Genomic DNA, 13,939 nt, shown 5'->3' with positions numbered 1-13,939 from the left:
TTTGTGGCTTAACCTAGTTGACTTAGGTTTTTTTTATGCTTTTTTGTAATTAAAATTTTTTTTATTTCATTATTCAATATTTAGTTTGGCTAGGAATTAAACTTCATAATTTATTTCGATTTTCTTTATATAAGGTTTATCGTAGTATTATGATCTAAGGTTTGGTGGATTAATTCAAGTTAACTTGGGTTTTTTTATGGATCCTTTTTTTAATAGATTTTATTTTTTAATTTCATCATTCAACATTCAATTAATTGAGAATTAGGCTTCATAATTTATTTTGATCCACTTTCTATTAGGTTTATATCGGTTTTATGATTCAGATTTGACAAGTTAATTGGGGTTTTTTTATTCTTTTTTAATTGAATTTTTCAATTTTATTCTTCAAAAATTGATTGATTGAGAAATAACCTTTAATATTTTTTTTATTTGCTTTCTATGATTTTGTCGCGGTCTCATGACCTGGGTTGATATTTTTATATTTTAACTAAGGTTGACCCAGGTTTATCCAATATCTTATCATTTCAATATATATATATCGTCTTGAGATTTTTTAGTCAAACTATATTTTTTTTATCTCAACAAGTCAATCCTTATATAATTTAATTTTTTTTTATTAAAAACATGTTAGCAATGCTAGTATATTTTTATTAATATTTTGAAAGAAAAAACATGACAACCTCTCCGTCTCCAACCTAGGTGTGGCATATTAATATTTTGAAAGAAAAAACATGACAACCTCTCAGTCTCCAACCTAGGTGTGGCAATGGCCTATAAAAGAGCCACATAACCTCTTTTATCTAATTATTATACTTGTGTGTGTGAGGTGTGCGTGGAAAGAGATGGGAAGGAGTCCATGTTGCTCCAAGGAAGGACTCAACAGGGGAGCCTGGATTGCCTCAGAAGACAAAATACTGATCGCTTATATTAAAGCTCATGGAGAAGGCAACTGGAGAAACCTCCCCGAGAGAGCAGGTACTCGTAGAAACATTTAGCTTTTGCATATGTACGAGTGGAGTTCGTTGATGCTCATTTAATGGAAACATGATTTAAATAAAGTACTTAATTTTATATAAGATTTCATGTTGAAAGAAATGGATATTGTGAGTGTATGTAAGTTTGAAGAGATGTGGTAAGAGCTGTAGACTCAGATGGTTAAATTATCTTTGACCAGACATCAAGAGAGGCAACATTTCCCAAGATGAAGAAGAACTCATTATCAAGCTCCATAACCTTCTTGGTAACAGGTTCTCTCTCTCCCCCTCTCTCTCGTTTGTGCTTTACGCAGTTTACCTATGCTTTTATGAGCAGTACTGGTAATTATTACTAGCATTCTTGAATGAGTAGATGGTCTCTAATAGCTGGAAGGCTACCTGGACGAACAGATAATGAAATCAAGAATTATTGGAACACTACTCTGGGGAAAAAAGCTAAAGGCCAATCATCTTCACAATCCACACAAAGTTCTCAAAGCAAATCTAGAGCAATTAAACCCATGACCAGCACCCAACCATCAAAGTCAACACAATCAACCCAAGTAATCCGCACCGAGGCCACTAGGTGCACCAAGGTTTTTCTCTCATTACAGTCACCACCACCGACACAGACACCACTACCACCACCTGAAATTCTCTCCTCAACAGCCATGAACGACCCCTCTCAAGCTTCCTTGATAAATCATCAACAAGATGGTCCAAATTTTCATTGCGGAACTGCAGAGGTTCATGCATGTCATGATGGCTCAGATTTCTTCAATTTCGGGAAGTGGAATGAAATTCTACAGAATGATATAGACGGAGATACACTAATGAAGAGTGGTTCTGAATATTCCTTGGGCTTATTTGATGACCTCATGTTCAAGGACGGGGCACTGAATCATTGTCCTGAAGACAATGCAGCTTTGGACCTAGAGTCTCTCGCACATTTGCTTGATTCTGAAGAGTGGCCATGAGACAAGACACTGACGAGAAACTACAGCAAAATCTCCACCCTAGAAGATATATTGGCACTTGTGGCATATCTCAATTGATTACTATTCGTAGAAATCAAAGTAATAATTAGCTTGTGTATGGTGTGAAATTAGAGCAAGTCTGTTATGATTTAGCATTTGTAAGCGCTGTGTCGGTAACAAACTACAATCATGTAATGCCCTCCTCTACTATATATGGGTTCAAAATTTGACCTTTAATATGGTTAGGGACGACTATAACTGTTAGGTTCTTGAAATTTAAATATGAAACGAAAACAGTGAATTTAAAAATTATTCAGGAGTTCCAATGATTTCATTAGATAAATTTAGAATTTTTTAGGATTTATGTCAAAATTACCTGAAAATTTGAATTTCATTTATGCTTTGAATATATGCTTCAAGGTTGGGTTGTCGCAAATTACAAGTCATTCAATTGTCCAACCTTTAATAGTAATCCATATGAACCATCAGTGAAAATCTCCTAAATTCCTATTCAGGAGAGAAGAATATGCTAAGCCTAAAGTGCTAGCTATAATTTTGTGTTCACTACTAGAATTTTTAGATTTACTAATGAAATTTTATGTTGGTATTTATACTCCCAGTCTGTCAGCAAGAAACTTGCCGACATGATCACAGATTGAAATAATCCGTTGAAAAAACTGTTGTCGGTGATTTTTGGTCTGTTGATAATAATTTTACAGATGGATTTATTGACAAATAAAGCATGCCAAAAAAAAAATTTACCCATTTTATTTTGTTGATACTTCCATCACTGAATATAATATATCACTGACAGAAAAATCATATGTCATGCTATCAATGATTGTTTTCGTCAATAGGTATGTCTGTTAGTGAATTTGACATGTAACCGTCAAACAAACAGTTTGTTATTTTATCGGTGAGTAAATTGTGGCAATGACATTGGCAATGGAAACCCCATCAATAATAATTAAAAAAACTTATTTTTTTTTAAAATCTACTAAATAGAAACAAAAAATAATTAAAAATAAATTAATATAAAATTTAAATATTTATTCAGGTTTAAACATTTATAAATTCAAATATAATTAATCTAAAATAGAGGGGCTAGAGGAGAAGGAGGAAGCAGGTCTTTGTTTGGACCATGGGGCAAATAAGAGGGAGCATATGTATCATCCATTTGTGATCTCATGTCCAATACCAATAAGTGAAGTTTGATCGTCTCATTATTAAGTCGTTCATAATCACCAACATGATGGGTTGTTCAATCTTTAACTCATTAGTCTAAAATTGTATTGAACTCAAGAGTTTGAGTTCTCAAAATTGATTGTGAGCATCCAATGGTTGAAATATTATGAGCCATCCACAAGAACTTTGTCGTAGTGTTAAAGAGATCGTACACCCATCTTCTATCGGGTTCATCGAACGATCTTGCCTCCAACCTCAAATCCAGATCGAGATTCAAATAGGTCGAAGATCGTCATTGTATCTCTTCTTCAACCCAGTGTTATATGTATCCAAGAAGAAAAATGTTAGAAAATTCAAAAAAATAATAACTTAAGAAAAAAAAATGGTTGAAAACAACATACCAGAAATTGTTGAGCTCGACTATCCATGAATTATTGCACCATTTTTTTTACGGTCATCAATTCATACATATGTTTCCATAAAAAGCTCCATCGGGCTTGGTTCGTGTCCAAGAACTATAGCCTGCAAGAGAAAATTGTTGTTATTTAAATATATTTATAAAAAAAACAACAAATAAAAAATTAATATAATTAAAAAAGAATCTTATCATTCGCTTCACATGTGAAATAAATGGAATGGAGCCATTACTATACATGGTAACAAAACTGTGAACATGCCAGTTTTGGTTCTCCATAATGGAGTGTGATTGTCACAAAAAAAGATCAAGCATCACCTACTGCATATAATTCGCTCACATGGCCTCTCTGATGTATAAAGGTTTGAAATCCTTCCAAACCGCATCTCGTACCAAAAATCATGCAACCTATATGCTATAAATGAATTATCTGTTAGTAAATAAATAAATAAAATGACTAAAATGATTTTTAAATTTTTTTTCTTGATTTCAATCTTACCTAGTTGTAGTGTGATTCTCCATTTAGTATAGTACAAGTTGATGTGAAGGGAAAACAAACTTACATTGAAAGGTTATTCTTCCACTAAGTCTCGTACTTTTGGATAAATGGATCCTATTTTGAAGGGACCCTTCCTTGATATGGTGGTATCGCACCCAATAAGCCCGCGTCGTGAGTGGATGTCGGTTTCTCAGGTGTCTATTCTTGGTTGGCACCTAATGACTTATGGTCGTTAGAAGCATTGCTAGAAGAATTAGCAGCAATCTTGTTTGTATGTGTTATTGACTTTTCCTTAGGCATCTACTCATGTTAAAGGATTATAGTACCGTAAACCATTCCTATTTAAAAAAATAATAAAAATTGTAGCATTTTCTCTATACTGGAAGCTACCCAAAATTTTTAAACCTGCAAATACACAACAATTTAAATTGGATTGCCACAAACTAGTTGATTTTATATCAATCTATGTTAATTGAATAATTTCAATTATGTTAATTTAACCAAATTATCAATTAATTTTGCTACAATCATTTGCGAAATGATCATAGGAGGTTAATATAAACACATTAAAGGATTTTTAGTGTCATTATTTCACATTAAAAACTATTCATTTATCCTAACTATTATCGTAGCCATTTTTAATTTTTTTTGCATTTATGATGGCTACTATTTTTTATTTTTTATTTTTTTTAAAATAGAAAATTGTGTTAACACCAACAAATCAATTAGCTAACAATACTAATATGAGAAAATTAAAAAAATCCCAACAATCTATATACAATCATTAAAGAACATAAAAATTCAAAAAAAAAAATCCAACAATCTATATACAATTATTAAATAAAAAAATTAAAAAAATTCCACCAATCTATATACAATCGTTATAGAAAATAAAAAATTAAAAAAATTCCAAAAATCTATATACAATCATTAAAGAACAAAAACATTTTAAAAATTTCCATTAATGTTTATACAATTATTAATAAGAGAAAAAAAAATTGCCATCAACATTTATGCAACTATTTATGATAGAAAATTTTTTTTTAAAATAAAAAATTTTTCATCAACATTTATACAATTATTTATAACAGAATAATTAAAAAAAATTTCCATTAACATATATATGATTATTAACAACATAAGAAATAAAAGAAGGGAAAAAAAAGAATCTTACCTTAAGTTGAGTTTTCCCGAGCTTGAAGAGAAAAACAATCCAAACAAATCATTGAATAAATAGATAAGAAGAGAAGGAGAAGAGAAGAGAAGAGAAGAGAAGACATACTTCCGCATGGAGAAGAAGAGAAGAGAAGATAAAGGGTTAAGGATAGAAGGTGAGAGAGAGAAGAGAAAGAAATATGAAGATTTGGGAGGATGAGAGAAGAAGTTGCAGAGGAAGAGAAAAGAAGACAAATGTGCCCGTTTATTCTGATTTTAGGAATTCTAATATTTCAATTAAGGGCCTTTTTATCAACAGTTTTATTGATGACATTTTAAATATTAATATTTGTAATTTTTTCATCGGTGTATCTGTTTGTAAAGTCTAAATGAAACTTTTAATTTAATAAAAAGATTTAAAAAACTCACCAACTATCATTGACTATTTTTTTTCATTTGTCAATGATTCTGTAGGTACTAATTAGTAATAAATAGTGCAAGTGGGAAATGAATAGTACTTTAGCTCTCAAGAAAATACCGACAAACATTAATTGTTGGTGATCTGGTATGTATTGAACACAATGAACAATGCTAGTTAGAAAGGAACAATTTCAATGCTCTCTGAAATATACTAACAAATTGTATTTGTATTCCTTATGTATCTATCCTGTAAATATTTAAAATTATAGCATCACACACAACACAATAACACAAGTTCTGTGTATAATAATAAAATCATATAAATTAAATGCTTCATTATGATTTAACAATAAATAAACGTTATTGTCATTACCTTAAAGTTAATTTCATCTATAAATATTACATTATAATTTATGGCATTACACATTTTTGTTGTACAAATTAATCAGAATTATCTTCTTCTTCAATTTCATCATTGTCATATTCATTGTAATGCTCTATATTGATTTCATTGTTATCATCATCTTCATCGACTTGTTTATGTCTCCTCGTTTTCAAAATATTATTTAACTCCTCAATGTCGACATCAACAAAAGTATTCTCAACAACACGAAAATTTGAAGTTTCTTCTAAGTCATTAAAAGAAGAAATTTGATATAGATCAACTAACCCATCAAGTTGAAAGACATCATCTCCTACAGTTAATTCATTATTACCATCCTGAACAAGGAAGGAGTGTATGAACTTGCTGGAATTGATTGGCCAAGAAAAAAGATATCGTCGACGTTGCGAAGTTTAGGCTTTGTATTAATTTTGACCAACCCATGATAATGATATACTTTGATTCCTTTGTTAGTGGTATCATGCCAATAGCATTTGAATAAAATCATGACCTCTTCTAACTTCCCATAGTATTTAACTTCAAATTCATTAAAAGTCAATCCCTTAACACAGACCCTACTTTTATATGTCTTTTTATCTTAACCATACTCTTTAGTATGAAACACATGTCCATTAATGAAATATCCATTATAGAACTTCACCTTTCTTTCATGACTCACATTTAGTAAATTCAAAGTAACACCAATATTCCCTCCCAATTAATAAACCCAGTATATGAATTACATTTCCATCATAGTTAACGAGAAATGTCTAATGAAATTAAGTATCCCAAGAGATAAGAATAATTAAATAGTCCTTACATATGTTCTGAACCAGGTGAAAAATTATTCATCTTATAATCAAACAATTTAGGATTAAGTCAGGTGTGAGTTTTTGTACAGTAAAAATTGACAATGTTGTTTATGAGGAATTCATCAATCTATTAGTTTATAATAATATAAGAGATGAATTGTTCAGAAGTAACAACATATAGAGTATTATACTTACTAAATAAAAGGTTTTAGTTCATCACAGTTAATATAACAAATTGATGTGCTTGTCTGAATTTTATTTCTATCAAATATCTTCTCCTCACAATATTTTTTGGTACGGGTCATCTAGTATGAAAGAATATTGACAAGTTCTCACTCGAAGGCACTTCCCCATTGTCATCATGCCTTAGAACCCGATTGATTTTTGTTCTCACATGAGGCTCGAAATAGAACAAGATAAATGTTGAGATCTCTTCAATAATTTAGGCCTTGCATATTAAAGCCTTAACATGCTCTTGGTTTTTTACTTTTCTCTAAAGGTTGAGCAAGTACTTCCATGGAATTAAATGAGTATTTGTGTAAAGATGTGGAAGTCATGAGTTTTCATTCCATACAATCTACAATCCTCCAAATTCATCAACCTTGATATGTTCAAAGCATGTCCATAAGGAAAACATAGAGTCTTAAGCCATTTGTAAACAACTATGCATTCATGTCTAAGGTGAAACTGGTTTTGGGCTTTGGGACCCGTGACCCATCATAAACCAATTCTATATTTTTATAGTTACAAAACAAGATATATCCATTCTAACCTTAATGTTGTTCTTTGTCTTTCCTTTCATATCCATAATCGTGTTTAAAATATTTTCAAACATGATTTTTTTAGTATGTATGACATCAAGGTTATGGTTGCGAATATTGGTCTTCCAATAAGAAAACTCATAAAAAATACTTTGTTTTACCCAATTATAGGTCAAACCAAAACCAGGAAACTTTTGCTTACTAGATTGAACCAAACACAATGCCATCATACTCCGATACCATGTCATACAATTTTCATCAGATGGTAACGGCAATACAACATCGTTTTCAACTCTGCCAACATAGAAGTCCTTTTTGTTCTTTCTGCACTTGTGATCCATTGGCACGAACCGCTTGTGGCAATTAAAAAAAAAAAGAAGATGTTTTACCACTATTTGTTAACATAAAGACTTTGTTATTTTCCATATAATATGGACATGCTAGTTTTCCATGCATGTCCAACTAGGAACCATTTTATATGTCGAAAAATCATTGATTGTCCACATCAAAGCTGCCATTATTTGAAAATTTTATTTCCTCATACATCATATCTAAAAGCCTTAAATGATCATAACTACTTCAACTCATCAATTAATGGATAAAGACAAACATCTATATTTCAACACAAACTATTAGTGATACGAACTAACACGACTAAAAGATTGATGTCTTTTCTCAAGTGCAGGAGTGTCAAAGTAATAAATAACAAAGCAAGACCGGAGTCGAACCACAAGGAGATTAACTATATAAATTATAAACAACAACAACAACAACAACAATACTAATAATAATTTGTAGTAGTAGTAGTAGTAGTAGTAGTAGTAATAATAGTAATACTAATAATAATAACAATAACAATAACAGTAATAACAATAATAGTAATAATAAAGAGTACTTTGAGATGTAAGATTAATGTGAGGATTAAACAATAATAAAAACAAATGTCAAGGTTAGAGGATCCACTAATGGTACTTCAAACAAGTATAGTATAAATTTTTATTACTCAACTGGAAACCACACACAAAGGAGGTTTCAATCATATTATAATTGTTAACATGATTACATTAATTATCTTATTCGAGTAATGCCAATACTTGTAAATATTATCAGGTATTCATGGTGATAACTTATGTTAACAATAAATCAAGTTCCTTTCATAGCACAGGTGTAGGTTATGCCATACGGTTGGGCTATGAAAGTGCCAAGCATTTGTTGTACCAAGGGTTGTTCAACACAAATCTAGATTAACCATTTAACAAGGTATTAAGAGTGAGTAGGATAATAAATATAAAACATGTTAGTATTGATTAGTACTTAAAAACGCATATTTATCAAGGTTTTATATCATCATTTTGCACTTAAAGTATCAATAACTCCTTAACTAAAGCATGTTTTATAATAACAAGTCTAATATTATAAAATGCCTTAATATATGGTAAATGTTCATCTTAAATGCAGGCCTATCACATAAATCAAATGATTGATTGATGAATTCAACTACTGAAATTTGTGAAGATAAAGAGAGGGTGAAACTTAGAAAAGAGATGTTGGTGCAGTCCAAACTGGAACACTGTTCGGTAATTGGGTCATATCTCGAGTTCTAGATGTCCAAATGACCTCAACTTTTTACACAGATTCAGTAAGACATAGGCCTACAACTTTCATGTTTTCATTAAGATCTAAGAAGGCCGTTTTCAAGTCCAAATTATAGCAACAACGGAGAAGTCCGAATCTGTCCTACAGCCCGAATACTATTCAGTGTTTGGCCCATATCTGGAGTTCTAGAAGTCCAAATGACCTCTATTTTTTTTTCCTAGAAAGCTGAGTCAATTTCCTACAACTTTCATGTTTTCTAGTGGACCCATTTCGGATGGTAGCAGGTTTTTTTTATTCAGACAAGAATATATGGATTTTCACCAAGTCAAAAGTTGGCCACCCACTCAACAATTAGTCATCAAATCAATAATTCTGAATTTTGGCCTATGAAAGGAGGCATTTGCCATGCATTTTGGGGGCTTGGTTTTTCAGATCAAGTTCATGCTCTTTATTTCTCTCTTTATATTTTTTTTGTAATTTTTAAGTTTTGCTTTCATTAATATCTTGTTTATGCTTTTCATTTCCTTTCCTTTACTTAGATAACTTGTATTTTCTTTATGTTCTTGTTTTGTTTATTTATGTTTCTCTTCTTCATTATTTTTAGCTAAGTTTATTATGTCAAGGTGAAAAGGTTACATTAATGGTGTAAGAATAAGTATGGTGTAAACTCAACATGGACCTTAATGTTTAATATTAACATGTCTTATCTTTTTATCTTACTAATTCTTAATACCTTGCTTGTTAAATGGTTGATCTAGATTTGTGTTGTATAACACTTGGTACAACAAATGCTTTGCACTCTCATAGCCCAACCGTATGGTATTACCTACACATGGGCTATGAAAGGAACTTGATTTGTTGTCAACATAAGTTAGAATCATGAATTTCTGACAATATTTAAAAGTTTGGTGTTATGTAAATAAGATAATTAATATGAACATGTTAACAATTTATAATGAGCTATTAATGACAAATCATCCGATTGAAACCTCCTTCATGTGTGGTTTCCAATTGAGTAATAAGAGTTTATAGTATACTTGTTTGAAATACCATTAGTGGATCCTTTAACCTTGACATTTGTTTTTATCATTGTTTAATCCTTACACTAATCTTTCATTTCAAAGTTCTCATTAATTTCTTCATCTTCTTCTTTTACTATTATTATTATTATTATTATTATTATTATTATTATTATTATTATTTACATTATGTTTATATTATATAATATATCTCTTTGATCTTTTCATAAAATCAGTATATAGGCTGGAAACCTGTGACCTGATCTTTTAGATCATTCTCATGTATAACAACGCCACGTACTGAGTATTATTATTGTTGTTGTTGTTGTTTTTGTTGTTATTGTATTGTTATTTATAATTTATACAATTAAACTCTTTGTGGTTCGACCCCGGTCTTGCCGGGTTATTTATTACTTCGACACTCCTACACTTGGGAGAAGACATCAATCTTTTGGTCATGTCAAGTTTCAAGCATTAAAGTCCATGTTAAGTTTATACTATACTTATTCTTACTCCATTACTTGACATGATAGATTTAGCTAAACATAATGAAAGAAAGAAACATACTTAAACAAGATAAGAACATAATTATATAAATAAAGGAAAGGAAATGAAAAGCATAAACAAGAGATTAATATAACATAAAATAAAACTTAAACTTTACAAAATACAAAGAAAGAACACAAGAACATGATCTTGATCTGAACACCAAGATGCCTAAATGCATGGTAAATGCCTCCTTTTATAGGCCAAAATTTGGAATATTGATTTGATGAATAATTGTTGAGTGGGTGGCCACATCTTGACTTGGTGAAAATCCTTATCTTCTTGTCTGAATAAAACGGCATTACTAACGTCAGAATTGGAACCACTTATACTCATGAAAGTTCTAAGAAATTGTCTTAGCTTTTCAGGAAAAAAAATTGAGGTCATTTGGATTCTAGAACTCGAGATATGGGGTGATTACTAAGCAGTGTCTGGGCTGCAGGACAGATTTGGACTTCTCTGTTGTTGCTATAATCTGGACTTAAAAACGGCCTTTTTAAATCTTGGACTCCACATGAAAGTTGTAGACCTATGTTTTACCGAATCTGTATAAAAACTTGAGGTCATTTGAACATCTAGAACTCGAGATATGATCCAATTACCAAACAGTGTTCTAGTTTGGACTGCACCAACATCTCTTTTCTAAGCTTCACCTTTTCTTTATCTTCACAATTTCAGTAGTTGAATTCATCAATCAATACTTTGATTTATGTGATAGGCCTGCATTTAAGATGAACATTTACCATATATTAAGGCATTTTATAGTATCAGACTTGTTATTATAAAACATGCTTTAGTTAAAGAGTTATTGATACTTCAAGTGCAAAATGATAATATAAAACCTTGATAAACATGCACTTTTAAGTACTAATCACCCCAGCAGAATTTAATGGAATTCGCGAACCCAAGATCTATCCAATCCAAGTTTTTTGAAAATAGGATAAGCTTATCACAATTGAAGACCTACTCCAAGATAACAAGACTATAAACCAACTCAATCACAATACCTACACTTAGAGACAAACAAAAAAAGTATAAATTCACAATAAAGATTGGTCAATTTGACACGACTAAAAGCTTGATATCTTCTCCCAAGTGCAGGAGTGTCGAAGTAATAAATAACCCAGCAAGACCGGGGTCGAACCACAGAGAGGTTAATTGTATAAATTATAAATAACAATACGACAACAACAACAATAATAACAACAATAATAAATATAATAGTAATAGTAATATTAAGAGTAATAATAATAATACTCAGTACGTGGCGTTATTATACATGAGAATGATCTAAAAGATCGGGTCACAGGTTTTCAGCCTATATACTGAGTTTATGAAAAGATCAAAGAGATATATTATATAATATAAATAGATTTCTGATACGAATAAACAAGGCAAGACCAACAATGTCAAGATCCTTGATCAAACACAGAGCATACTTAACGTACATATAATATAACAAGAATGTAAATAATAATAATAATAGTAGTAATAATAAAGAGAGCTTTGAGAGGTAAGGTTTATGTAAGGATTAAACAATAATAAAAACAAATGTCAAGGTTAGAGGATCCACTGATGGTACTTCAAACAAGGATAGTATAAACTCTTATTACTCAATTAGAAACCACACATAAAAGAGGTTCCAATCAGATTATAAATTGTTAACATGATTACATTAGTTATCTTATTCGAATAATGCTAATACTTGTAAATGTTGTCAGGCATTCTCGATTATAACTTATGTTAACAACAAATCAAGTTCTTTTCATAGCTCAGGTGTTGGTTATACCATACAGTATAGGCTATGAAAGTGTCAAGTATTTGTTGTACCAAGTGTTATGCAACATAAATCTAGATTAACCATTTAACAAGGAAAGTATTAAAAGTGAACAAGATAACAAATATAAAACATTTTAGTATCCAACGTTAAGGTCCATGTTAAGTTTATGTTATACTTATTCTTATATCATTAATGTACCATTTTCACCTTGACATAATTAACTTAGCTAAACATAATGAAATAAAGAAACATAAATGAACAAGATAAGAACATAAATGAGAAAGAAGTTAACTAAATAAAGGAAAGGAAATGAAGTGCATAAACTTGATATTAATGAAAGCAAAACATAAGAAATACAAAGAGAGAAAACAAGAGCATGATCTTGATATGGAAACCAAGATGCCTAAATGCATGGAAAATACCTCCTTTTATAAGCTAAAATTTGGAACTATTGATTTTTTGACTAATTGATGAGTGGGTGGCCACATCTTGACTTTGGTGACAATCCTTATCTTCTTTTCTGAACAAAATATCATTATTGACATCATAATTTGAATAGAATCTTTATGAAGCTTCTAGGAAATTGTCTCAGCTTTCCAACAAAAAAAAGATGAGGTCATTTGGACTTCTAGAACTCGAGATATGGGCTAAACACTGAACAGTGTCCGGGCTACAGGACAGATTCGGACTTCTTCATTGTTGCTATAATTTGGACTTCAAAAGGGCCTTTTTAATTCTTAGGCTCCTATGAAATTTGTAGGCCTATGTCTTACCTTTCCATCCATATAAAGTGGATCTAAATCCGAGATCTATAGCTCCAGATATGATTCAATTACTAGCAATGTTCCGGTTTGGACTGCACCAGCATCTCTTTACTAAGTTTGGCCATCTCTTTGTCCTTTCATTTTTCAATACTTAAACTCATCAATCAATCCTTTTATTTATGTGTTAGGCCTGCATTTAAGATAAACATTTACCATAAATTAAGGTATCTTATAGTATCAAACTTGTTATTGTGAAACATGTTTTAGTTAAGGAGTTATTGATACTTCAAGTGCAAAATGATGATATAAAACCTTGATAAGCATGCACAATTCTTTGAAGAGTTGAAAGTTCAATCAAGAGCCTAAATTGACAACTAAAGGTCAACAAAAATCAAAATATTATTAGGCAAAAAAGTGTGCTGAAAATTATTCTCAAGAGTATTTATATCCCAAGCCAGAAACCCTAGTTTCCCTAATTGATCACACATAAACCTAGTTTAACTAATAATCAACCTAGGCTAAACTAGCCCAAACTAATTAAATAAATAAAATAAACAAGTTTGAAACCCAAACAAGTGTTTCTGCATAAAATAAAGAAGGTTTAATAGCCTGACTAATTTAATAATACAAGTTCGGTTATTATCGCATTCTGTT

General features: G+C 30.7%; 1 pseudogene; it reads left to right on the top strand.

The window, feature by feature from the left end:
• Positions 1-839: 839 nt before the first annotated feature.
• Positions 840-2,229, top strand: LOC118046030 (transcription factor MYB123-like; annotated as a pseudogene).
• Positions 2,230-13,939: the final 11,710 nt, after the last annotated feature.

This window comes from Populus alba, chromosome 18 (assembly GCF_005239225.2).
Source record: "Populus alba chromosome 18, ASM523922v2, whole genome shotgun sequence".
Classification (NCBI taxonomy): Eukaryota; Viridiplantae; Streptophyta; class Magnoliopsida; order Malpighiales; family Salicaceae; genus Populus; species Populus alba.
The sequence above is the reverse complement of the archived record's forward strand: the minus strand, read 5'-3'. Positions and strand labels throughout refer to the sequence as shown.